General features: G+C 43.7%; 1 protein-coding gene and 2 long non-coding RNA genes across 5 annotated transcripts in view; 2 read left to right on the forward strand and 1 right to left on the reverse strand.

Annotated features, from left to right (window-relative positions):
- Window positions 1-25,186, forward strand: part of LOC144319235 (uncharacterized) — an 824,173-nt gene that overhangs the window by 346,324 nt on the left and 452,663 nt on the right. The gene's annotated exons all lie outside the window — the stretch shown is intronic.
- HS3ST4 (heparan sulfate-glucosamine 3-sulfotransferase 4) overlaps window positions 1-25,186 on the forward strand; it is a 400,053-nt gene that overhangs the window by 9,156 nt on the left and 365,711 nt on the right. The gene's annotated exons all lie outside the window — the stretch shown is intronic.
- Window positions 13,415-17,833, reverse strand: LOC144319242 (uncharacterized). Its single transcript, XR_013385132.1, has 2 exons — window positions 17,414-17,833; window positions 13,415-16,514 (listed from the first exon to the last, which is right to left on the reverse strand). It is a non-coding gene; the product is annotated as an uncharacterized LOC144319242 (long non-coding RNA).

The raw sequence follows: 25,186 nt of genomic DNA on the forward strand, positions 1-25,186 counted from the left end.
TAATACTAATATTCCTCATTTTGAGAACCACCTGCTGATAAAATAGAATCATCTACAAAGCCAGCATCATCTTTAATGGTGTACCACTAAAACGTTCCTGTTAAATTCCAAGCAAGCCCACAATGCTCATTGAGATCACTGTTATTTATCTTTGTTCAGGAATTAATTGATGATGCACTTGAATGAGGAAAAGAATGAGAAAGGGGGAGGTAGAATTATTACCATTTGCCAGCAGTTTCACCTCTTAATGGAAAGTCTGAGATAACGAATCCTCTCAACGAATCTATTAGGAACAATAATGGGGTTCATTAAGGGGATCGGTAAGGAAATTACTTTGCAAAATCTATAGTTTTCCTATGTGCCTACGCCAACCATTTTGAGAATATGATGAGAGAAAATACACTATTTATAGAAGCAACCAAAGAGACAAAATAACTAGGAATAAATTTAGCAAAACTTGCAAGGGACTTGTAAGAACAAAATTTTAATATTTTACTGAGGGGCAACAGAGAAGAGAGGAGTAGATGGAGAGGCTTCTTTGTCGAGGATGGCATGTCTTTCCTTTCCCTCCATCCCCTCTCTTCCTCCCTCCCTCATCCCTCCTCTTCTGTTTTATTGGAATTTAGAGGCATTGGTCGTTACTGTAGGGATCGCAGTTACAGTGGTTGGTGGTGGTAGAGCTGCAAGATTGAGGTCAGGCCTGTTTGAAAGTGGTCTGAAAATACTGTTTCTGTGAACAGGGCCAAAACCTTGTACTTCGTGTATAGGATTCTCTTATTACTGTGTTCTTTTGACCGAGAAGAGGATGGTAAGGCAACTGTTGCTGTTCAGATTCATATACAGAGTTAGAATTCCTTGTTGGGGAGGGGGGTGCATGCCCGGCTTTATATCCTAAATTCAAGGATGGTGGGACCGTGCACAGGTGTTGATTAACAGTTGGATTGGTGTAAATTAGAAGCTGTAGGTGAACACAGTGGAAAAATCAGGGACCGGTAATGGTTGCTTTCACTGGGGCAGGGAGATGAAGATTTGGGTAGGAAAGAATGACCATAGTGGTGGTGACAGGAGAGGCCACGCTTTGCTCCAGGCCCCAGCTCCTTCAGCCTTCACAGGGACCTTATGACACGGGTCCTGCTATTACCTGAATTTTCCAGGTAAGGGAGCTGAGGCACAGAGAGGTCATGTATCTGGCTCAGGGCGTGGGCTTGGCCTTCAGACCCAAGTCTTTGGCCCCAAACACACAGCATCTCCTTTTATTTGTCTTGAAGCTTTATCTAAACCCTCAGAAGTGTTGTCCTTCCAGGCACACGAGAGTGAACAGTAATCGTGTACCATTCCCTGCTCGACACTCTCCATTTCCCATGTGCAGATGGACTGGCCTGCCTGTGGGACAGGCTGGGGAAGGGGCGTGGGGGGAATCTGGTCCCAACGCGACAGGTTGGGGCACTGGTATCCTTTCTGTTCTGGGCCCAAGCTCGTTCCTGCTTTCGGGGCTTTTTATTTTCTGTTCTCTGGGCCGAGAATACTCTGCCTCCAGGCTCTAAACTACCTGTGTCTCCTCATCCTTCAGGTGTTGGCTTAAATTCTAACTCCTCGAGAAGACCTTTCCCAAAGACCTGTTTTTTTTTTTTTTTTTTTAAAAAAAAAAAAAAAACCTGTTTCTACCCCTGAACTTTTTCTGCTGTTTTATTTTCTTCACAGCATATACTGCTTTCCCAAATCATCTGAATTCCGCATCTCCCTCTTGCTGGAAGGTGAATTAGGAGGAACCAGGGGTCCTGTCTGTCTTTTCCTTGACACTACCCAGATCAGTACTTGGCATGCAGTAGGGGCTCCATAAATGTGGTTATCAATCATTGATTTTTTTGTTGTTTTGTTTTGTTTTATTTTTTCCTTAGGGAGGGAGAGAGAGAGTGAGCTCAGGGGGAGGGGAGGACAGAGAGAGAGAAAGAGACTCTCAAGCAAGTTCTATGTCCAGTGTGGAGCCCAACGTGGGGCTTGGTATCACGATCCTGAGATCACGACCCAACCCGAAATTAGGACGCTTAACTGACTGAGCCACCAGGCGGCCCTAATCACTGATTTAGGATCAATGAACTAATGCATAAAAGGAGTGCTTTCTATGTGCTAAGTTCTCTTGCAAAACTTCAAGCTTCTGGAAAGAAATAACACATTTCTTGGGAACTCTGGCTAAGAATTGTTCTAGGCTCTTTCACAATACTATTTTTGTAAGACTATTTTGGGCGCAAGAAAGAGAAACCCACTCAACCCAGCTGTGTGGGCTAGACAGTCTCCCCAAAAGGTTCCCTCCAACACACAACATTATCCATGTCTTCCTCACAGCAGCCTCACGAAGTAGATACTTCCTCATCCCACTTTTACAAATAAAGAGAGTCAGACTTCAGAAGGGCAGAGTGACGGTGTCAGAGTCACACGGCGGGTTGTCACAAGCCAGGTGTCTTTTGACTGTGACACATGGCTTTTGGTTCCTAGCCTTTGTTGGTGCCACCGACAGCATTTTATTATATTTTATTTTATTTTATTTTATTTTATTTTATTTTATTTTATTTATTTTATTTTATTTATTTTATTTTATTATTTTATTTTATTTATTTTATTTTATTTATTTTATTTTTTTATTTTATTTTTTATTTTTTATTTATTTTTTCACTGACAGCATTTTAGAAGAGCTTGGATTATTTCTGACGGGCCCTGAGTCCCAAGAGAAATTTGGATTATGTTTCTCTAGATGCATTGTCAGACTGTCATTCAGTAATCAAACAGTTACACAGGGGTATTTGATTTGTTACTCACTGTAGGTGTAGATAGACCTTTCCTTGTGCCCCCAGGTTAAGGCTTTGGCAGGGATTTTGAGGTTTGGGTGTTCCTAGAGCCAAAGAAATCAAAGGCAGGCTACCCGAGCGCCTCTGTTGTAGGGCGCTCTGACTCTTTGGAGCTACGTGGTGTTTTGAAAAAGCTGAACCTGGAATCAGAAATTCAGGATTTGAGTCTGATTTCTGTGACTGCCTTGCTCTGTGTGCGTGGACCTCATAGCCTCTGAGACTTTGTTTCCTCATCTCTGAAATGGGAATCACGGCCTCTGAGAATGTCACAGTGATTTTGTGAGTATGGAATAATGCTGATGCCCTGGGATCTGCATGGTCTACACATGTTGGTTGTTATTAATCTGTGCACGTTTTCATGAATTCCCCCAGGTAATTGGTTTTCTGGAATGTTGCACTCCAGGGAGTACGTGAAATACAGGACACTCTTATCATAAACTTAGACGAAGTTTAATTTACAGAAACTATTATGTAGCGTGGATATCAAACATTGGTTAGAGCGGACGGACTGCAGGAAGATCTCCAGAATTTCTGAGGAACCTCACGCTGCATTACTGTTACCTGACCATCATCTTTTTATACTGAAAAACCATAAAAAGCTGTGTTTAGGACACATTTGCTTCTTAGGATTGCCCTGCAGTTGGTGCCCTTTGGAAGTGCCTGGAAGATTCTCTCCGTTTGCTCTCAGTGGACTTACTTACCATGTCATTTTCTTATGCACCCTGTCTGTGTTTCCCAAGTTGTCATGTTCACTCTCCACCTTCTGGCTGCAGGAGTCATCCACTTTCTAACCTGTGAAAGGCAGAAAATGCCCCCTCCCCCAAAATGTCCTCATCCTAATCTCCCGAATGTATGAGTGAATGTGCTAAATCACGAGGCAAAAGGGAATTAGGTTGCAGGTGGAATTATGGTTGCTAAACAGCTTACCTCGAATGGGGATCATCCCAGATTTTTGGGATGGGCCAGTGTAATCACAGGAATCCTTCCAAGTGGAGGCAGGAGGCAGAGAGACGGTGAGGGGCTCATCCTATTGTTACTGGCTTTGGAGGTAGAAGAAGGAGCCACAAGCCAAGGAATTGAGGCAGTTTCTAGAAGTGAGGGCAAAGGGAAGGAAATTAATTCTTCCTTAGAGCTTCCAGAAAGAATGCAGCCTGATGATGCTTTGATGTGAGCCCATGGAGACCCGTTTCTGATTTTGGACTTAAGCTCATTAAGCTTGCCTGCCCGTGGTCACTTGTTACGCAGCAGTACACTCTCCTCAGTATCTCTTGCAGCCACCTTCTCGTTTTCTTTTCTTCCCTTTCTTTTTCTCCCTTTCTGGAAAATAATCACCTTTGGCTCTTAGAGGTCTCTCGTCAAGCAGCAACATACATGTAACCATCCACCATTTGCAGATGGTCACTGTCCTAGTTAGGCTAAAAAACGCAAGTGCTGGAACATGGAGATGTCAACTCACAATGGCTTAAATACCATAGTTGATTTTTCTCCTATATTACGAAAAGTGATATTTGAAGTTGGTAGCAGTCAGTGCTGCCTGGTGACCTATCACTCAGAGGGAACATATAAGATGAGAGCCGTGAGTTCAGGGGTGTAGGTTGTATGTGTTTGTATAGCACGGACACGCCAGCCAGTGTAGACTGCTGGAACAGCTCCCCGAGATTGTTCAGGGACGCAAGTTCTGTTCCTTCTATCTTGTCGCTGTGCCATCCCCCAGGGAGCTCGTTAGACACGCAGACTCTTAGATCCCATCCCATACTTTCAGAAGCAGAATTTGCATTTTAAGAACATACTTGAGTAATGATCCTGCACAAAGGTTGAGTAACAGGGCCTTGGAACAAGGTCTTTCAACCTTGGCACTGTGGACGTTTTGAGCCAGGAAAGTCTTCACTGTGGGGACTGTCCTGGGCATTGGAGGGTGTTCAGAGCTTCTCTGGCTTGTGCCTCCTGGATGCCAGGAGTTAGTCTTCATCCTTCATTTTAATAGCCGAACATATCTCCAGACATGGCCAAGTGTCTCATGGGGATGGGGGTGGGGTGGTGGTGGTGCTGGTGGTGGTGGCAAAACTGTCTCTGACTGAGAACCCCTGTGTTATGGGCCACCTGGGTGGCTCAGTGGTTGAGCATCTGCCTTTGGCTCAGGTTGTGATCCCGGGTTCCTGGGATCGAGTCCCACATCAGGCTCCCCATAGGGAGCCTGCTTATCCCTCTGCCTACATCTCTGCTTCTCTGTCTGTGTCTCTCATGAGTAAATAAATAAAATCTTAAAAAAAAATAAAAAAAAGAACCCCCGCGTTAGAGGGTTTTTCTCTTCTGCATGATCAGAGCAGAAGTAAGGCAAAGTGCAGAAGGCCAGGAAGGAATTTCTTCTTGAGCATATGAGTCATCCGCTTGAGAAGTGGACATCCATGACTTGCACTCACATTCTGTTGGCAAGAATTTTGTTGCAGGGCTACATCCACCCGCAAAGCAGTCTGGAAACAATTTAAGTGTTTCTGTGCCCAAAGAGGAAGAGAGAGGAGGTCTGGGGGACAGTCAGCTGGCCGCTAAGGTAACTAGTGCAAGAGGTTAGTCTTCCTGTATCTCTTCTTAATCTGTCTTCTATTCAGAGGTGAAATCTGGTTGGAAGGGTGAAATTGATACAAATAAATTGAGTATATATATATATATATATGCATATATATATATACACACAGATATATACATATATATTTTTGCAGTTGGAATATCAAACTATTTTAGATCAGAGGATGTTTTAGATGAACACATAAAATTTACTTGGTTCTCTGATAGCATATTTTGATATCAAGAGTTCAGTGTCCTCTGAACTTTAGTCATGAATATTACTCTTGCTGTTTTTTTTTCCATATAGAAGTACTTGCCTATATTGATTTTTTTACATGAAAAGTAATAATTTTTTAAACATTTGTAAGGACCATATTATTACTATAAATGTGTTTGATGAGGTGGAGATATACATACATATACACACATGAGTTTTTGTATGTATATACCTACATCTGTATGTGTTTATGTAACTATGTATTCATGTATATATGTATCTGTCTTTTTTTTTTTTTTTGAAGAGAGAGATGGAGAATGAGCACTTGCTGCAGTGGGGGCAGGGCAGAGGGAAGGGGAGAGGGAGAATCTTAAGCAGGCTCCAAGCACAGCACAGAGCCTGACACAGGTCTTGATCTTGGGACCCTGAAATTATGACCTGAGCCAAAATCAAGAGTCGAGCACTTGGTACTACCCTCCCCCTCCCCATGTTGCTGCAGTAGACTCTTGCTTTTGTCCCTGCCAAACTCGTGCCCCTTTGTAGTGTGCTCTTCACATAGTAACTATAGTAAGTAATCCTTCTAGAACACAAACCAGACTGTATCACACGACAGAATCAGACCCCTGCCTGTCTTTCCAGGCACATTTATTTGCATTTTCTCTCTGCTCCTCTGCTTGAGCCATGCTAGCTTCCCAAGAAGAAAAACATGGCCCTGCCTCAGGGCCTTTGCACTTGTACCAGCCACCTGTATAGGTCTTCCTTAGATAATTTGTAAGGCTTGTATCTTTTCTTCATTTGAGCCCTCTGCTCCAGCTTCCTCCTCAACATTACCTTTTCCTGGACTGCCTGGACACATCTTCTGCACTCCTGCTGGTAAAAGTTCCACTCAATGGAAAATGCTGGTATATACAGTACTGCCATTAATATTTACCTATATTTTATAGTTACTTCACCTCCATCAAGATTTCTGGTCTCTTAATTTCCTGGTTTCCAGGCAGCCTGGGTGGTTCAGCGGGGGCAGCCTGGGTGGCTCAGTGGCTTAAGTGCCTGCCTTCCGCCCAGGGCGTGATCCTGGAGTCCCAGGATCGAGTCCCACATCAGACTCCCTGCATGGAGCCTGCTCCTCCCTCTGCCTGTGTCTCTGCCTCTCTCTCTCTCTCTCTCTCTCTCTGTCTCTATCATGAATAAATAAGTAAAACCTTTAAGAAAAAATTCTTGATTTCCATTCCAGGGAAAATATCTTGTTTTGATCTGGTGCCACAAAATGACCTTGACATTGCTGGAGTCAATTTAAAATATAGTTCTCAAACTCTCTGCTATCCCTGTTATTTAAGTACACTGCCACTAGGTGGTGGTCACACGACGTAGGCTGAGTCCAAAGTAAGGCGTTTCTTGAGCTCAGTAAGGTGTTGAGTGGCTGGCTCCTTGCTCCTTCCAACCTTAGTTAACCTGGCATATTTACCCCTGTAAAATATGAGCTTTTATAAAAGGTTTGCTCTCAGTAAACAGTAAACAGACACCAAACGGATGTTCATAGCGTGTTTAAACCAGACTCTGGTACAAGCTCTCTCCTCTTAGCCAGTTCTTCATTTGGGTTCAGATATAGGTGGCACTTATCTTTCTTTCTTAGCACTTCTGTGACTCTCTGGATATGGATGAACCATGAGCATACCACCTTACTGTAAGTGAATGTTGAGACATTTAATATCAGAAAATATCTTTTTTTAAATATTTCATTTATTTATTCATGAGAGAAGCAGAGACACAGGCAGAGGGAGAAGCAGGCTCCCTGCAGGGAGCCAGATGTGGGACTCGATCCCAGGACCCTGGGATCACGACTTGAACCTAAGGCAGATGCTCAACCACTGAGACACCCAGGTGCCCTAGGAAATATCTTTATAACACACATGCCAGACATTAAATGCATGCACTATCCATTTCTCAACTGAATGATGATTTCAACCAGCACATCTGGTGACCTTACCCAGAACAACTAAGTTCCTTATTTAGAATGAAACAGTGAGTTTGTTCTGTACTTACTGGTTCTCATTCTCGTGTGTACCATTGTGCTGACACTTTCTTCTTGCAAGTTTTTCTTCAACTCTTGTCCTTGGTGCTCCTGGGTTTTCTTGGGATTGTGTCTTTTTTTTCCAGTTTCTGCGCCTCTCATCCACCAGGAGGAAGACATGGCCCCAAATCACAATATATTAGAGCACGTTTAAAGAAAATCTTTCCTGGTGGCTTGAAACTTGGTTTCAGCTACAGATTTCTACCAGTTAGGATTCTTCTGTGTTTGTTTTTTTTAGTATTTTTTTAAATTGTTATTTATTTATGATAGTCACAGAGAGAGAGAGAGAGAGAGAGGCAGAGACACAGGCAGAGGGAGAAGCAGGCTCCATGCACCGGGAGCCCGACGTGGGATTCGATCCTGGGTCTCCAGGATCGCGCCCTGGGCCAAAGGCAGGCGCTAAACCGCTGTGCCACCCAGGGATCCCGGATTCTTCTGGTTTTTACACATAGAAATTCCAGGTAAAGTCTGAACTGAGCATGAGCCAGGATGGAATTTAATGCCTTCTGGATCTGAGAAGCCCTGGATTGGGGTGGCCTTACAAATGAGGGCTTAAACGTTGTCACTGGATCTTGCAGGTCCCGCAACTGGTCCTCATTGCCAGAGATGGGGTGAGGCTTGAGGCATTGCCTGTTTGGGGCAGATGTGGGCGTCTGCTCCCCTGGGGGCATGGGGCTGGAGATGAGGGCATTTCACCAGGGCAAAACCAGGATGAGAGTATCTAGGAAAGGAAGTGGATTGTCGTGCCAAAACAACAGATGTCTGTTTCAAGACTCTTGTTCAAATGTACTTTCACCAAAGTCTAACCAAATGAAATAGGCACACTGCTAGTTCGACTGGCTTGGTGTGGAGATAGGAGGCCTGGGTCCTGGTCTGTGTCTTTCTATCAGGGTGGGCACAGAGTGGCTCAGATCTCCCACCCCCAGCTGGAAGATTCTGCATCTCTTCTTTTTTTTTTTTTTTTAAAAGGTTTTATTTATTTACTCATGAGGGACACAGAGAGAGGCAGAGACACAGGCAGAGGGAGAAGCAGGCTCCCTGCGGGGAACCTGATGCAGGACTCCCAGGATCACGACCCGAGCCAAAGGCAGGCAGGCGCTCAACCACTGAGCCACTCAACATTTTTGAGGTGCCCCTCAGTATTTTTTTAAGTAGACTCCGTGCCCATCATGGAGCTCGACACAGGGCCTGAACTCACAACCCTGAGATCAAGACTTGAGCTCAGATCAAGAGTCAGATGCTCAACCGACTGAGCTACTCAGGTGCCCTGACTCTCTATCTCTTCTTTAATACGGAAAGGAAGGACTGAAGGAAGGCAGGCGAAGAGAGAGGGAAGGAGGGAAAACAAGAAACTTGTTTCTGTACCTAAGTTGTGTGAAATCCTGAAAAAAAATATCCCAAGAACCTGCCCCTCAGAAATCACTAATTACTTATTTACAGTATTTCCTATTTCTGTCATTTCCTTAGCAACCCCTAGCAGCTGCCTGGGGAAATTTAAAGGGACTGTCTGTCTTCCACGAGAATTCTTCAAATAGCAAGTGAAATTGTTTAGTGACACGAAGTCTTCCTGCTCAGATTCACTTCAAGAAGAGAAGGAGAAGTGATTTGGCATTTGATCAATCTTAACATAACTAGACAGCCCAGAATTTCTGGAACGGCCCTGATTCTAGGTCATTTTACTCTTTTCATTTAAGGTAAAGGCCTGCAAGCTGGGATGCAGTACGATTTAATTTTTGTGCTTTTTTTAGTCTTTTTATGAAAATTAAGTCCACATTTTGGAAAGAAAAATACCTTTGTCAGATGCAGCATCTTGATGCTTTGTTTGGAAATAGGTACCCTGTATTTGTTGGGGGGGGGGGAGGAACTCACTCGAGCCTGGTGGGGTTCGCTCCTCAGCCAGCGCATGTGAGTTAAAATTGTATCCTGAAGGATCTTTTTGAGGGTTCCTCGGCAGGGGTCCCTTGGAAAATTGGGGACCTGGAGCTTCTGAAATTCCAATGTCAGTTACTAGGTCTGGGCCAGTTTGGAGGAGATGGCTCTTGAACTTTGGTGGTCTTGGTGCCCCAGCCTCCAACTTTCTGTGACACTGTCCATGTCTCCCTTTGGTTTTAGGGTTCCTCCCTGTGTCCTGGGAGTGGGAGCTTTGGCTCTTCCCTCACTTCGCCCCAAAGAAGGCCCCAGGGCTCCTGGGTTTTGCAGGCCAGGTTTTTGCAGGGTTTGCCTACTGGATGTGAAAGAGATGGCGATAAGTAAGGAGAAACAAATACTTTTCCTGCTGGTCAGCCAGCTCTGGTCAGGAACATCGATCTGAACGTTTGTTTCCAGAAAGACCTTCTCTTCCAGATTTCTCGTGACTTATTTTAAGAATCTGAAGACTTCTGACAGATTCTGTTTTTTGAGAAGCAGGCAAAATTGAAATATGAATAGATTATGCAGGAAGTTCACTTTGGTGATTCCTTCTTTCCAGCAATTGTGCTTTGGCATGCTAGCCGTAGCAAACTTCCTCTGAGGGTTTCTACAATTAAAAGTGAGTACTGAGTGTTATACTATATGTTGGCAAATTGAACTCCAATAAAAACAAACAGACGAACAAATAAATAAATAAATAAAAGAGAACTTCTAGTGAATCCCTCTTACCCGCCCCCCCTTATTTTGCTTAGTCCTCACCACAACCCCTATTGAGTGAGGACCTTGTAATTTCTGTGGAAAGTAAGGCACAGAGAGGGGAAGTATGATACCAAAAGTGCGCAGGTCATTAGTGACGTTGTCCAGTTCCAACGGAGGTGTGCATTATTTTGTTGTGAGATTTTTAAATTTCTATTTAGTTTTTGGAAGTATAATTAAGTTAGTTAAATTAGTTTCCAGGGTATAATATAATGATTTGACATTTCTATATATTTCTCCGTGCTCATCATGATAAGTATACTCTTAATTCCCATCACCTGTTTCATCCCCGTCCCCACTCCTCATCCCTATGGGAACCCTCACTTTGTTCTCTGTAGTTGGAAGTCTGCCTGTTTGTCCCATTTTTTTTTCTATATTTGTCCTTTTGTTTCTTAAAATTCCACACATGTGAAAATGTTATGATGTTTGTCTTTTAGACGATTTCACTTGGATCCATCCATGTAGTTGAAAATGGCAGGATCTCATTCTTTTGATGGCTGAGTAGTATTCCCTTGTATATATACATAGCACCTCTTCTTTATCCCTTCATCTCTTAATGGGTTGCTTCCATATCTTGGCTCTTGTAAATAATGCAGCAATAAACTTAAGGATGAATCTTTTTTTTGTTTTCTTTGAATAGAATACCCAGTAGTGGAATTACTGGACCATTCAGTAATTCTATTTTTAACTTTTTGTGGAGTCTCTGTACTGTTTTCCCCAGTGGTCACGATAGTGCACGTTTCCACTGTGCGTGAAGGGCTCCTTTTTCTCCACATCCTTGCCAACACTTGTTATTTCTTGTCTTTTTGATTCTAACCATTCTGACAGGTGTGAAGTGATTCCCCCTGGTGGTTTTGATTTGCATTTCCCTGATGAGAAGCCTTCTAGAAGCCACATGCCTTGCTCTCTCTCAGGGAGGAGATGCTGAGACATTGTTGCATCCACACCTGTCCGGAGTCCAGCTGTCTCCCATGTCTGTCTGCGATTCTCTGGGAACCACTCTGGCAGCCAAATTCCCCATGTCTGCATCTTAGAGGATAGCTCTGGCTGTCGCTTTCGAGGCTGTTTGGGAAATAAAACCCACATCTTCTAATGCTGTGAAAGGCTGTTGATAATGTCTACCTACTGGAGTTTGGTTTAAAGGTCTCAGCATTTTGGATAACTTCAGAGAGAGGTATTGATTTTCTGAGCCCTGCTGTAAGCTGGCGGCTTCCAAGACCCAGTGACTCAGCTACCCCTTCTCCATGTGGGGCAGCCGAGGTATGAGGATTGCCCTGGGCTGTATATTTTTTAAAAACAAAGGGAAGAAAAAAAATCCCTTCAGTGTAGGCTATTTCAAGGCTGCGTGAGGGCTGCAAAGCACCTCTTCTCTGTCATCATGCTTCTGACCTGCTGCCTTGGCTGTGTGATGTCTCTGTAGGGAGCGCTGGTGGCAGACGCTGTTTTGCTCAGTGACATCATGGCCACATTCTTGTTCCTGTTTTTTTTTTTTTTAAGATTTTATTTATTCATTCATGAAAGACACACAGAGAGAGGCAGAGGGAGAGGCACGCTCTCTTCAGGGAGCCTGATGTGTGGGACTTGATCCCAGGACCACAACCTGAGCCAAAGGCAGATACTCAACTACTGAGCCACCCAGGTGCCCCCACGTTCTTGTTCCTGATGAAGAATTTTGTTCCCCCCTGGGGTTGGCAACCACCTTTGGAAGGTGTTTTCATGAAAGGTCCATTGGCTCCAATTTTGGTAATCTTACCCTTCTCTAGTTATCAAGCTCTGTGACATCAACACCTTCCGTCTTTATAAAGTGTGAGCCAGCTGACGTGGAGCAGAACAACTCTGAAACTTGGCTCCTTTTTTCTTACCCCACACCTATGGAATTTCCTCCTGTCCTGCCAACGGGCACCTGCTATTCCTGGGGCTTTGCCCTTCTTCACTTTTGTAAGAAACGTGATGCCATGGTGTCATGGAATGAATGCTTTTTACGCCAAGAGCTTTCATATACCATCTCTACAAATAACGGCCCTTATGACCGTCCCAGGAGAGAGAGAGGAACGTTGCTTATTATCCACATTTTACACACAAAGTAGGGAAAGTTTAGTAACTTGCTCATGGTCACCTTGAACCTAACATGAGTTGCTCTGAATCCCAGAGGCTCACCTTAAAAATCTGTATTTTGGTTACAGTCCTGTCCAGATCTTCCTGACTGCCCAGAACTTGGCAGAGCACCTGGTACATACCAAGATTCCACTTAAATTATTATTCTTTAAGTAATGCATATTCAGGGAAGACAGTTCAAAAATACTGAAAGCATAAAAACACCCTGCTGCCCAAAGATAACTATTCCTGGGAGTTTAGTGTATATACTTCCAGAAATTTTTCATTATTTACAAAGTATATATAGATCATTGTCTTTCAAAATGTATGTTTTTGAAAATTGACTTTTTTCACCTAAAAGTGTATCATGATTCTCTTTGTATGTCTAAAACATACTTCTATAATATAATTTCAGCATTTTTATGAATACAAAAGTAATATAGACAATGGGCTACCCCAAGAAGTTAGGGCCTGACCACACACAAAGTACAGAAATAAATTGCCTATGAAGAATGAATCAAAAGAGCCAGCATGATATAGCAATAGCACCAAAAACGATAGACTATTAGAAGGTGGTGTGGATATATCTGAATAATATTGGGATGGGGGAGCCCTTTCAAATCAAGATTTAAATAAAAAATGACAGGGGTGCCTGAATGGCTCAGTCGGTTTAGCATCTGATTCTTGGTCATGATCTCAGGGTCACGAGATCGAGCCCTATGTTGGGCTGTGTGCTCAGCCTGGAGTCTGCTTGAGATTCCCTCTCTCCCCCTCTGCCCCTGTCCCCACTATGTGTGCATGCACACTCTCAAACAATAAATAAGTAAATATGACCACTCAGAATCCATAAAGGTAAAATCTGAGGGGTTTGCACAGAGAGAACGTCAAGTTCACATATGGCAAATGAATCACCAACAGAGTGTGTTAGTTTGCTTGGGCTGCCATCGCAAATTACCACGCCCTGAGGAGGCTGAAACAACAGAGATTTATTTTTTCTGCAATTTAGGAGGCTGGAAGTCAAAGATCAAGGTGTCATAGGGTCGGTTTCTTCTGCAGTCTCTCTCTTTGACTTGTAGATGATTGTCTTTTCCTCTCTCTGTCTCCACGTGGTCTTCTCTCTCTGTGTCTGGGTCCATCGTTCCTTTTCTTCGAAGGACACCGGTTATGTTGGATGAGAGCCTGTTCTAATGATCTCAGTACCTTAATCACCTCTTGAAAGGCCCTGTCTCCAAATACAGTCACATCCTGAGGTCCTGGGAGTTAGGACTTCAAACACATCAGTTTTGGGGCGGAGGACACAGTTCATCCCATAACACAGAGCAAAAAACAAGTGAGGATCCTGGAGGACGCACTTGCAAATATGGATGTAGGGCCAACATTCCTCTCTCCTCTACAAGCTACTTGGATATCTTTGCCATCTCTGCTGTCTCTGTTCTTTCTAAACTGCTCCTGGGACTCCGTGACATCCTCACCCCCCGGCTCACAGGTAGTCACTTCCTTTCTTTAGATGCATTACTATTTCCAGTCGAGTTACATCAAGTCCCCAAGGCTCAGAGTCTCCTTCCAAGGACTTTGCATAGCTTTGCTCTAATCTATTAAGAGATGCAATTAAAATTGACTTCTTAGAGGCCAATCTTGAAAAAAAATTTTTATTGTGAAAGTAACCTGAGCTGGTATTAGAAGTAAAACGCTAATAAATACATACAAAGAAAATGAAAGGCATTTTCTTCTTTCCATGCTCACATCCCGCTTCCTGCACTGCCAGCTTCATTCCCAGGAGGGAGTCACTGTGTACAGTCGGCTGGGTTGCCTTCCCTTAGAGTGATTAATACGGTTGAGTAAGATGTGGTCACTGATAGAGCCTGGTGACTCCAACAAGGTGTTCCCGATGCTGTCCACACCACCATGGCACTGTAGCCACGCTGGCTTCTCATCACCTACAAGGCTAAACGCTGTGTTTAGTCCTTGCGCAACCCCGTGCCATCGTCTTGTTGTTATCCTATTTTTCAGATGGGCAAACTCCAGCTTAGTGACGTTGGAGGTCTTCGCTCAAGAACACAGAGCTGGGAAATACTTAAGCCAGACCTGCTGACTTCATAGTCATCAGGCAGTGAGCACTTTTCTATGACATTGCCTAGCAGTCAGATTCATTGTTTTGTCATTTTGACCTTGTATTTCCTTGTAGGCTTGTATTGTGATATACTTAACCTCCTCTCCTTATGGACGTCTTTGTGATTTCCATCCTTGGCTTTCATAGGCAAGGCTACAGAGGATTTTCCTGTGCTCTTGAGTGCCTCTGTCTGTAGAGAAAATGGATAGAGTGTGTGCTTTTAAAATCTTGATACAATTTGATATATTTTGGTAAGTTGTCCAAAGGCAATCTTCTTTCTAAGTTCTTGGGAAAGACCCTGGTGCAGGCCCCAAGTAATGATGTAGATTTAGTAAAACTCAGTCCCTTTTGTGCTCCAGATACCTGCTGGCCCTTGATAAAAGCTTTTAATAATAAGGATGGTGATTCCATGTACAATTACCATAAGATGAAAGAAAATCAGCAGTTCGAGTGTGGTTATCATTCTTGGATGCTCTTACTTAGAGTTTAGTTTCTATTATCAAAATAATCCTCAACGTTCCTTTCTCCTCTGCATGAAAGGGGGAAGGAAAGTAAATACTCCCTTTTTCTCTTTGAACTGCTGCAGGATCATTTTTCCGTAGGACTTCAAAATTCACAATGAGGCTAAAGATCCCTTTTTTAAACTTTTCCCAAGCGAGTTAAAGTGGAGTGACAGGATTGCTTTAGCTCTAAAGCAAGATTTGATTTCTGAGGTGGTGGTTTGTGACAGATGGGGAAGCCCTCACTCAGGTGCAGCAGAGCCAGAGTTCTCCTGCTTCCTGACCTCCCCCCCCCATGTGCCCTGTGGGGGATTCTTCAGGCTGAAGTCTGGCCCCAGGGCTCCCTGAGAAGTCCACCTTGGCACCTGTTGCTTCTTGCATCATTCAGAGGGCAGAGCCTGAGGCAGGCATGCATGAGTGATGGGAGGGCTCTTGTAAGGCTTCTTTCACACCATGATAAGGGAGGTGATCAACAGAGCCTGAGTAAGACCAGACCTGAACCGTTTTACTGGGGACCTGTGATTTAGAAAGGTCTCCTGTGCTATGGCCATGTGGTTGTCTTTAAATTCAGCCAATACATTTATGCACCTGTTACTGTGACAAGGCGAGTTGCCATTGATGGTGCCTCTGCGGTCACATTTGCCTCTAGTCTTTTATGGAGGCACTCCTTGACATAAAATGCCCAATTTCCATGTAAGAATTTTCCCTTCACTGTCTTGCTGTGAAAGAGGCTGTTTATTGGTCTCTTCCATTTTTGTTGGGCGCACGACAATCTGGAATCAAGACTGTCTTTCCCAGCCTTCTTTCTGCTTGATGTAGCTGATGAGGTTACACTTGGGCCTGTGAGATTTGAAAGTAGGTCCTGGCGGGGACTTCTGGGAAACATCCTTATGAGGACATTCTTGTCTTTGCTGGGGACGAGAATGGGAAGACTGTAGTTGAAGCTTGAACAGTAATTGGTAGTATGGTGAGAAAGCCCCAGCTTGAGAATGATGGAGCATCACATAAAATGGGCCCAAGTGGGAGCCCTTTGGATGTGACAGAGATAAATTTCGGTATTGCCATAGTATTTTGGGTTTTCAGTTGTTCTCGCCTAAACTTAATTACAATGGATATATCTGCCTTCTGCATCCCTGACATTGTGCTAAGTGTTGTAGGTAGGTCATCTTATGAACCTTTATTGTTGTCCTTATTTTGCAGACAGAAAAACAGATTATAGAAGGGACATTACAAGTGACTTGTCCAAGGTGACATACTTCATATTTTGACCCATCCAAGATTTGGACCTCTTTGATTCCAGAATCTGTACTTTTAATCTCTGTGTTTTCCAGAAATTATTCGAACACTAATTTCTTGGTTCATAACGATTGCCTGCCAATGTGCCAGGCACTGTGCTTGGTCCTGGGCATACAAAAGTAAGTAAAAGTAGTTGGTTCTTGCTCTTGTGGCATTTGCCCTATAGTGGAGAAGAAAGATATAATCAAACACAGCAAATAACTAAAGTTCAACTCTGGGTGTAGTGAGTGCTGTTAGGGAGCAAGTACCCTACACTATAAGAGAATATAATAGAGTTCACTCTGAACAGATAGCAGGAGATCTGACCTATTAAGATGCGTCACTTGGAGTGAAGTTGGAAGAGACATCTGTGCAGGGACTTATAGGACACACTGAAGACTCAGGGCTTTTCCTAGGAGAAATATAGGGCTGTTCACTGGCTTTAGCAGAGAGCTGACATAGCTAGGTTCATGTTTTGATGTGATCCAGGCCAGTTGCCACGTAGGGAATGGGCTGGAGAGACAAGAGAGTAAGCCCCTATTGAGTCCAGGGGAGAAATGACCAGTGCCTTAGGCTAGGTAGGTAGTGGTGAAGATGGAAAGGACTGGATGATGTTGGATAACATCTAGGAGATAAAATCGAAAGAATATGGTGTTGGCTTATGTCTGGGGGATATGAGGGAAAAGTCAGCTCAAAACTCCTAGGTTTCTGGCTTGGGCGACTGCATGAGAGAATCATGATTCTGCTCACCAAGACAGTGGCCGCAAGAAGAGCAGGGTCGGGGCAGATAGAGGACATCTGTCCAGTTCATCTGACCAGCATTTCCCGTGCCCTCTTTGGAAGAACTGTTAACACAGTCATATGGGTTGGTGTTAGATTTTCCTTCAGAAAACCCAGCTCCCCTGGTTATAGCATGTTGCACTTCAGCATGGCTTGGTATGGGCATTGGCTTAGGTGACCCAAATCTTGGGGAGAGTCCTTTTCTTGGAAGGTTGGCAGTGAGGGCAAAGAGGATTTGCTTTTGGAGCCTTGAAGTGGGCAGAAGGGAGCACTGAGGAGGCTTTAGGTCATGTTTCCTACCTGTGGAGAAAGCTGGTTTGCAGTGGGAGAGAAAAAACTTAGGTGGAGACCAACAGAGATGAGAGGTGGAGAGAGAGACTTCATTTTGTCGTTGAAATTCCTGAATTTGGGGATCCCTGGGTGGCTCAGCGGTTTAGCGTCTGCCTTCGACCCAGGGCGTGATCCTGGAGTCCTGGGATCAAGTCCCACGTCGGGCTCCCTGCATGGAGCCTGCTTCTCCCTCTGCCTGTGTCTCTGCCTCTCTCTCTCATAAATAAATAAAATCTTAAAAGAAAAAAAAATCCTGAATTCAGGCATGCCTGAGACTATCTCTGTCCAAAAAATCTCTAGTTATTTGAGCCAATATGTTTCCTTTTCTGTCTTAAACCAGCTTGAGACAGGTTTCTAATTTCTTCATCTGTAATCTGATCAGTCAGGGGAGAGAACTATGAGCTCAGTTTTAAAAATGTTGAATTTGAAGGCACCTGGGTGGCTCAGTGGTTGAGCGTCTGCCTTTGGCTCAGGTCATAATCCTGGGGTCCTGGGATTGACTCCCGCATCAGGCTCCCCACGGGGAGCTTGCTTCTCCCTCTGCCTGTGTCTCTGCCTCTCTCTTGGTGTCTCTCAGGAATAAATAAGTAAAATCTTTTTAAAAATGTTGAGTTTGAGATGGTGCTGAGATATCTCTATGTAGATATCAAATAGGTAATTGGTACATGGATTTGAGCTCAAAGGAGAGATGTGGCTAGATAAAAACATTTGGAAATTACCAACATAAAAGTGATAATGGGAACCATAGTCACCATTTTGCGCAGAGAGCAAGTATGTGGTGGCAAGAGAAGAGGGCTTAGAATTGGGCTTTAAAATTGGGTGGAGGGGCACCTGGGTGGCTCAGTCAGTTGAACATCTGACTCTTCATCTCAGCTCAGGTCTTGATCTCAGAGATGTCAGTTTAAGCCCTGCGTCAGACTCCATGCTAGGCATGGAGCCTACTTAAAAATTAAAAAAAAAATTAAAAACGTAAATAAAACTGGTTGGAGAATATGTAACTGTGAGCTTGGAAAGGAAAAAAAGGTATGGGAGGACATTAAGAAGACAAAAATGCAGTTTTAGTAAACTAAGTATTTTATATATAAGAAAGGGGTGGTCATCCAGGTGGAGTGTCACCAAAGGCTCTAAATAGAAGTCTGGAAAATGTCGGTTTGATTCAGATGAATCTTGAGAAACAGTTGACTTTGTAAGATGTGTCTTAGCACTCTGACGGCTGGGGACGCCAGATCTAATGTCAAAGACATCTTTAAAAGTTCAGCGAGAAATGGGTCAGCAATGAGTTCTTGGGACCTTGGGGAGGCGGGCGGAGATGGGGAAGATGCGTTGTGCATTTAAGAGACGTTGAAGGTGCCCACTTGCCAGGTGCCAGGGAGATGGTGAATAATAAGGCACTTTTTATTTGTGTGCAACTCACAGGCTAGGTGGGAAGACAGACAAGCAAATGCCAATCACAATTTAGGTTAATAAGAAGGGAATGTGTCCGTTTGCATGCTTTTGGCTGTAAGCAAAAGAAAGCCTAATGAACAGTGACTCAGGATATTTAAATTTCACTTAGCAAGGAACCCAGGCAGGTGGTCCTGAGACCGATCCAGCGGTTTACTAGCATATTAAACATGCAAGCTGTTTCCATTCCTTCCACTCTGGCATGCCTGCCCTGCTGGATTTTGAACTATGCCCATTACATCACGATCTGAAGATGGTGGCAGCAGCTGTAGGCATCAGATCCTTGCGAAAAAGGAAATACAGGAGAAGTGACATAAGGTTTTTTTTTGTTTGTTTGTTTGTTTGTTTTTTCTTCAGACAGCTCTTGCCTTTTGTTGGGGAGAAGATTCCTTCTAGAAGACCGCAGTGGATTCTTTCTATACCCCACTGGCCATAGATGAGGTTATTCATTTTATTACATTATTCATTCATTTAAAAGAAGCTGTTCAGTAACTACTCTGTGCCAGGCAGTATTTTTTTAAAGATTTTATTTATTTATTCATAAGAGCTGCAGAGACATAGGCAGAGGGAGAAGCAGGCTTCCCACGGGGAACCTGACGCAGGACTCGATCCCAGCACTCGGGGATCACGACCTGAGCCAAAGGCAGGTGCTCAACCTCTGAGCCACCCAGGTGCCCTGTGCCAGGCACTATTCTAGGTAATGGAATATAAGAGTGACGATGTGAGGAGGAGAGTCCCAAGAGCCCAAGAGACATAAGTTGAGATGTGGGGGACCCATTGGGTTAGTCATTTAGGGCAAGAGCAGGGGGTCAGGACGGAGTGTTGGGGCATAGAGTGTGCAAAGACTTGGCGGGGGAGAAGACGTGGTTTATAAATGTCCCATGGTAAAATAGCCCGATTCTTCTCCTTATTTGTTTATTTCTTAATAGAGAGGGTGTGAGGAGGAGGGGCAGAGAGAGAGGGAAAAGGAGAGAATCCCAAGTAGGCTCCATAGTCAGTGAGCCAGACACAGAGCTTGATCTCATAAGCCCAAGATCATGACCTGAACCAAAATCAAAATCAACTGAGCCACCCGATTCTTCTCTTTAAATGTGTCTGTGGGGGGGAATCCCTGGGTGGCTCAGTGGTTTAGCGCCTGCCTTTGGCCCAGGGCGCGATCCTGGAGTCCCGGGATCGAGTCCCGCGTTGGGCTCCCTGCATGGAGCCTGCTTCACAGACACTCTGCCTGTGTCTCTGCCTCTCTCTCTGTATCTATCATGAATGAATGAATGAATGAATGAATAAGTAAATAAATAAATAAATCTTAAAAAAAATGTGTCTGTGGGGTGTCAGAGTGGCTCAGTTGATTAAGCTTCTGACTCTTGATTTCAGCTCAGGTCACGATCTCAGGGTCATGAGATTAAGCCCCATCTGGGCTCCATGCTTAGCGCAGTCTGTTGGAGATTCTCCACCTTTCTCTCTGCCCCTCCCTCGGCTCAAGATCTCTCTCTAAAATAAATTTTAAAAGTCTTTAATAAAAGATAAATAAATGTGTCTGCAGCGTGGATTATTACAGATAGGGGTTGGGGGCTTGAACTGCTGTCCAACCTTGGGGATCCCTGGGGCAGACTCACATGTTCTGGATTGAGTGTTGCTTTGAAGAATTTTCTTATAGGAGCCAGCCTTAGTCTGTGTCTGCCTGTGTGTGTGTGTGTGTGAGTGTGTGTGTACGTGTACATATGCGTTCTTTCCTCGGTTGGCACATGCCTGCATAGCAATGAGACCCTCTTATTTCACTGAGTGCAATATTTTTCATGAATCGCATCCAAATGAATTAACATTCCCAGCTCACCTGACTCACGCGGCAGGAACATGTGGGCCAAGCCGGCTGACCGCCGTACTGACAAGCAGAGCCCATCGGTGTATTTTTGTGCAGGCAACCCATGAGAGGCTCTTGTCTGGCTGTTTCCCCTCTGTTTTCACTGTGACACCTGTTGGATTCTGCTGACACTCTGTAGGGTGTCTATGCGGGATGCTGCTCGGTGCAGGAGTAGAATGGAAGGAAGGAGGAGCAGGGCATCACGAGGACATGCGGAGGGGAAGGGCACTTTATATTTTTTGCTTAAGTGTTCTGGAACCTCTTTTTTTTCTGAATAAGTACTAGGTGTATTTGTTTTATGAATCAAATGCACATTTATACTGAAAGCTTCCTTCTCTCTCTTTTTAAATATTTTATTTATTTACTTGAGAGAGCAAGAGAGAGCATGAGCAAGGAGTAGGAGAGGAAGAAGCAGACTCTCTGCTGAGCAGGGAGCCCAACGTGGGGCTCGATCCCAGGACCTTGAGATCATGACCTGAGCTGAAGGCAGATGCTTAACTCATTTAGCCACTCAAGTGCCCTGAAAGTTTCCTTCTCTTGACAAGAAGCCTCAAGCCAGAAGGGAGGCATAGAGTATGTGGGGAAGCTTTTATACATCCTGTTGCTCATCTTTGACCATATTTCTTTAATGTGCTCAGTTTTATTTAATTCTGAAGGAAGATTCTGACCCTTTGTTCGTAGTACTGTGGTGTGGCCCTTTGGAGAAACTCCACTTTGTCAGATAACTGCCTGAGGGGGTTCTTTTGGAAGTGGGTTGACATAACCATCTTTTTTTTGAAGAATAACACTAATGCATTACCTCCATCTCAAAAATTAACCTGCTACCTGTGCACCTGATGATATAGATTGTTTGCTTTAGGGACGCCTGGGTGGCTCAGTGGTTGAACATCTATCTGCCTTTGGCTCAAGTCGTGATCCCTGGGTCCTGGGATCGAGTCCCACATTGGGGAGCCTGCTTCTCCCTCTGCCTGTGTCTCTGCCTCCCTCTGTGTGTCTCTCAGGAATACATAATTAAAATCCTTGAAAAAAAAAAAAAGATTTAAACTCTGTGGGCCTCCATGAGATCTCAGAGGGTACAAAACCGAGAACATAGGGCACATCTTTCTGTCTCTGACAATCCATGAGGAGGGTTATCTGGTCTACCAAAGGTCCCAGGTAACTAACTGATGATACGTGTCCACTTGCCATTCCTTGATTGAAAACCATTTTATTTGTGTATATCCAATACACAGTGCCCCCAAAGGGCTTCTCCTGATCTTCTCCTTTGGTCTCATTTTGCTCTGTTTTTTAGCTAGTGGGGAATGAAGCTGGCCTTGTGGGAAATTACCTTTGTGTCTCAGACAAACCTTGAAAGGGCATGTGGGTATAGAGTGACAGGGGGAAGGTCACAGCGTTTTAACAAGCTACCTCAACTGGCTGTTGGAAGAAAGAATAAGATGCCATCTGCCAAACACTTAGACTGCCATGTACATAGGGGGGAAGTAGGGCAGCACAGGGTCTGCAGCCAGTGGAGTGGCTATGAGTACTGGCTGCATGAACTGTGGACTGTGGGGCCTTGAATGAGGTCTGGAATTGGTGTGTGACTCAGTTTTCTCATCTGTAAAATGGGGATATTAATAGTGCTACTTCATAGGATGGTTATCAGGACTAAGTGAGATACACATGCAAAGCTCCAATAAAGCAAAGAAGATGATGTATAAATTTTTTTAAATGAGAAGTCACTTATGTGTGAGCGTAGACAAGTTGATCCGAGTGCCTTCAGTAGCTCGTTTGTTGTTTTTTTAAACAGTTGTACTTCTTAAGCAGTATTTTTCTCAAGTTCTTACTAGATTTCTCTAAAAAACCAAACAACCCTATTTGTCTGATATTGAGTGATTATTTTATGACTGTCCACTATCTCCAGTACTTTTCAACATGCTTTGGAATACACACACAAATCATAAGACTTGAAAGAGTAGCATGCATTCTATCAATACACTCTGAAAATCAGTGAAGCCACCTTCACTTGGCCCCAGATTTTCACAGGAAGATCCGAAAGGATCGATGTGTCCATCAGCCTAACACTTTCATACTTCTTATTCCTAATATATGACCAGTGAAGTTCTACTGCTTTTTTCTTTTAGCCTAGAGGTGATTTGACCCTTCCTGAGTTGGCACACTTTTTCCTGTTTTTTTTTTTTTTTGTATTTGGTTAATCATGGTCTTGTCCATGTGGCCACGGGAATGGAGTTTTGAACCTTACTACCAGTCATTTGTATCAGTCCACATCTCCACATCACTTGGAGCTGCCATCATGACCCACAACAGACCTTTTAGGGACAGGGTCATATCTACACTTGAGAAAGATCTGGAAACTGAAGGAACGGAATGCACACAGAACAGCTGCCATTTCTACTGAGCTGGTGGAATGTGCTACGCTGGGGCACCACCAGGGTGACGCAGGAAATGAAATGAAGTCCCTAATGACTCTGTTTCCACACTAGCGCTGCCTCTTCATCCTTATTTATTCCTTTTTATTTTTTTATTTATTCTTTTTTTAAATTAAGCTTTTATACTTTTATTTATGTATTTATTTTAAAGATTATTTATTTGAGAGTGAGAACATGAGCAGAGGGGAGGGGCAGAGGCAGAGGTCAGAAGCAGACTCCTCACAAAGCAGGGAGCCCACCTTGGGGCTCGATCCTGGGACCTGGAGATTGTGACTTGAGCTGAAGACAAGATGCTTAACCATCTGAGCTACCCAGGTGCCCCCTTATTTATTCTTTGAATGTAACTATGGTTTCTTAATAGTGAAGTCACCACCTGGGCTGGAAGCAGAAATGGCTCATAAAATTCCTTATGTAGTTTTAAAATGGGGCAGGTCACTGGGCAATTCATTAACTCATTAGGAATTAAAAAACAACATTTAGTGGATACTTGGGTGTTTTAAAATTTAATAACCCCAGAAGGATATTTAGTGGCTGAGACCCGTAGTCATAATATGGAAACGTCATCAGATTTTTTTTTAAGTTTTACTTTACTTTTATTATTTTTTTAAAGAGTTTGTTTATTTACTTGACAGAGAGAGCGAGAGAGAGAGAGCACACACAGCAGGGGCAGAAGGAGATGGAGAAGCGGGTTCCCTGCTGAGCAGAGAGCCTGATGCAGGGCTTAATCCTGGACCTTGGGATCATGACCTGAGCAGAACACAGACGCTTAACCAACCGAGCCACCCAGGCGCCCTGCTGTTGGATTTCAAAGACAAATTTTCCTTTCTTTTTGATATTAGACATTTTTGGTATTTTCTTTGGTTTTTTACTCTTCCTCTCATTTTATATTTTTCCTTTCCCCTGTCCCCCATCCTTTTTCCTAGGAAGAGCAGTCACCTGTGTGTGTATTATTACTCCATGACACATACTACTTTTAATTCCGAAAGACCACTATCTTATGTTTCCCGTGCACCCCTTAGTAGGAACACGTTACTCTCCGCCGTGCATTGGTCCGCAGCATTTCTGAAAGGTGGTTTTTCCCAGGAGGGTATCAGAGGCTGCAACCGTTTTGTCTGCCCATCTCGTTCAGTCATTCTGCTACCTGTGACCGGTTTGTAGGAGTCGTCCAAGGTGGTGGTTTACTTACTGCGAAGACACTTGTAAAGTAGCCTTTGCTCTTTTTTTGGTTATAACATAATACTTGTTCATTATGGGAAATTTAGCAAATATCACAAGCACATGGGGAAAAATCACATGTCTCCCCGAATCCTGTGGTTTCTTGCATTGGCCCATGTCTGTCTGCATGGATATTGTTTCTTTCCTTGCATAGTAACAGGTATGTGTGTGTGTGTGTGTGTGTGTGTGTGTATCAAATATATATATATTTGATTATTGGTATTACCTCAAATTTGGGATCAGACTATATAATTTTTAACCTTTTTTTTTTCCTGCCTAAACATCGAATGTTGACATATTCCCATGCCACTGAAGATTCTATTACCACAGTGGCTTTCAATTTTTCAATTTTTTTTTTAGTGTTTCCTGCAGTAAGAAATGCATTTTACATAATGACCTCACATAAACACACATGCATTTTTAAAAAGTCTCATGAAACTGTACTTGCTCTGCTTGTGCATAATGCACTCTTGATATTGTCTGTTCTTCTAGTCAAAAAGTTGGCCATGGCCCACAAAAACTGGTTTCGTGACTCATTAATGATTTGTGATCCACAGTTTGAAAACTACTTTTTTACCACATAAATTTTATTGGCTGTGTAGTTCTTGGTATGGTTTTGGCTGTATTATATGTATTTAACTGATGCCACATAGTCTCCATGTTTCCTTAGTCCGCACAAGTCAGCAGATGGATACAGAATGCACACACTCTCACACACACACACACACACACACACTCAGGATAATTTCCTGGGCATACATGGGCACATAATTATCAGGTCAGAAGGTGAGCAGTGAG

The sequence above is a fragment of the Canis aureus genome, chromosome 8 (genome assembly GCF_053574225.1).
Source record: "Canis aureus isolate CA01 chromosome 8, VMU_Caureus_v.1.0, whole genome shotgun sequence".
Classification (NCBI taxonomy): Eukaryota; Metazoa; Chordata; class Mammalia; order Carnivora; family Canidae; genus Canis; species Canis aureus.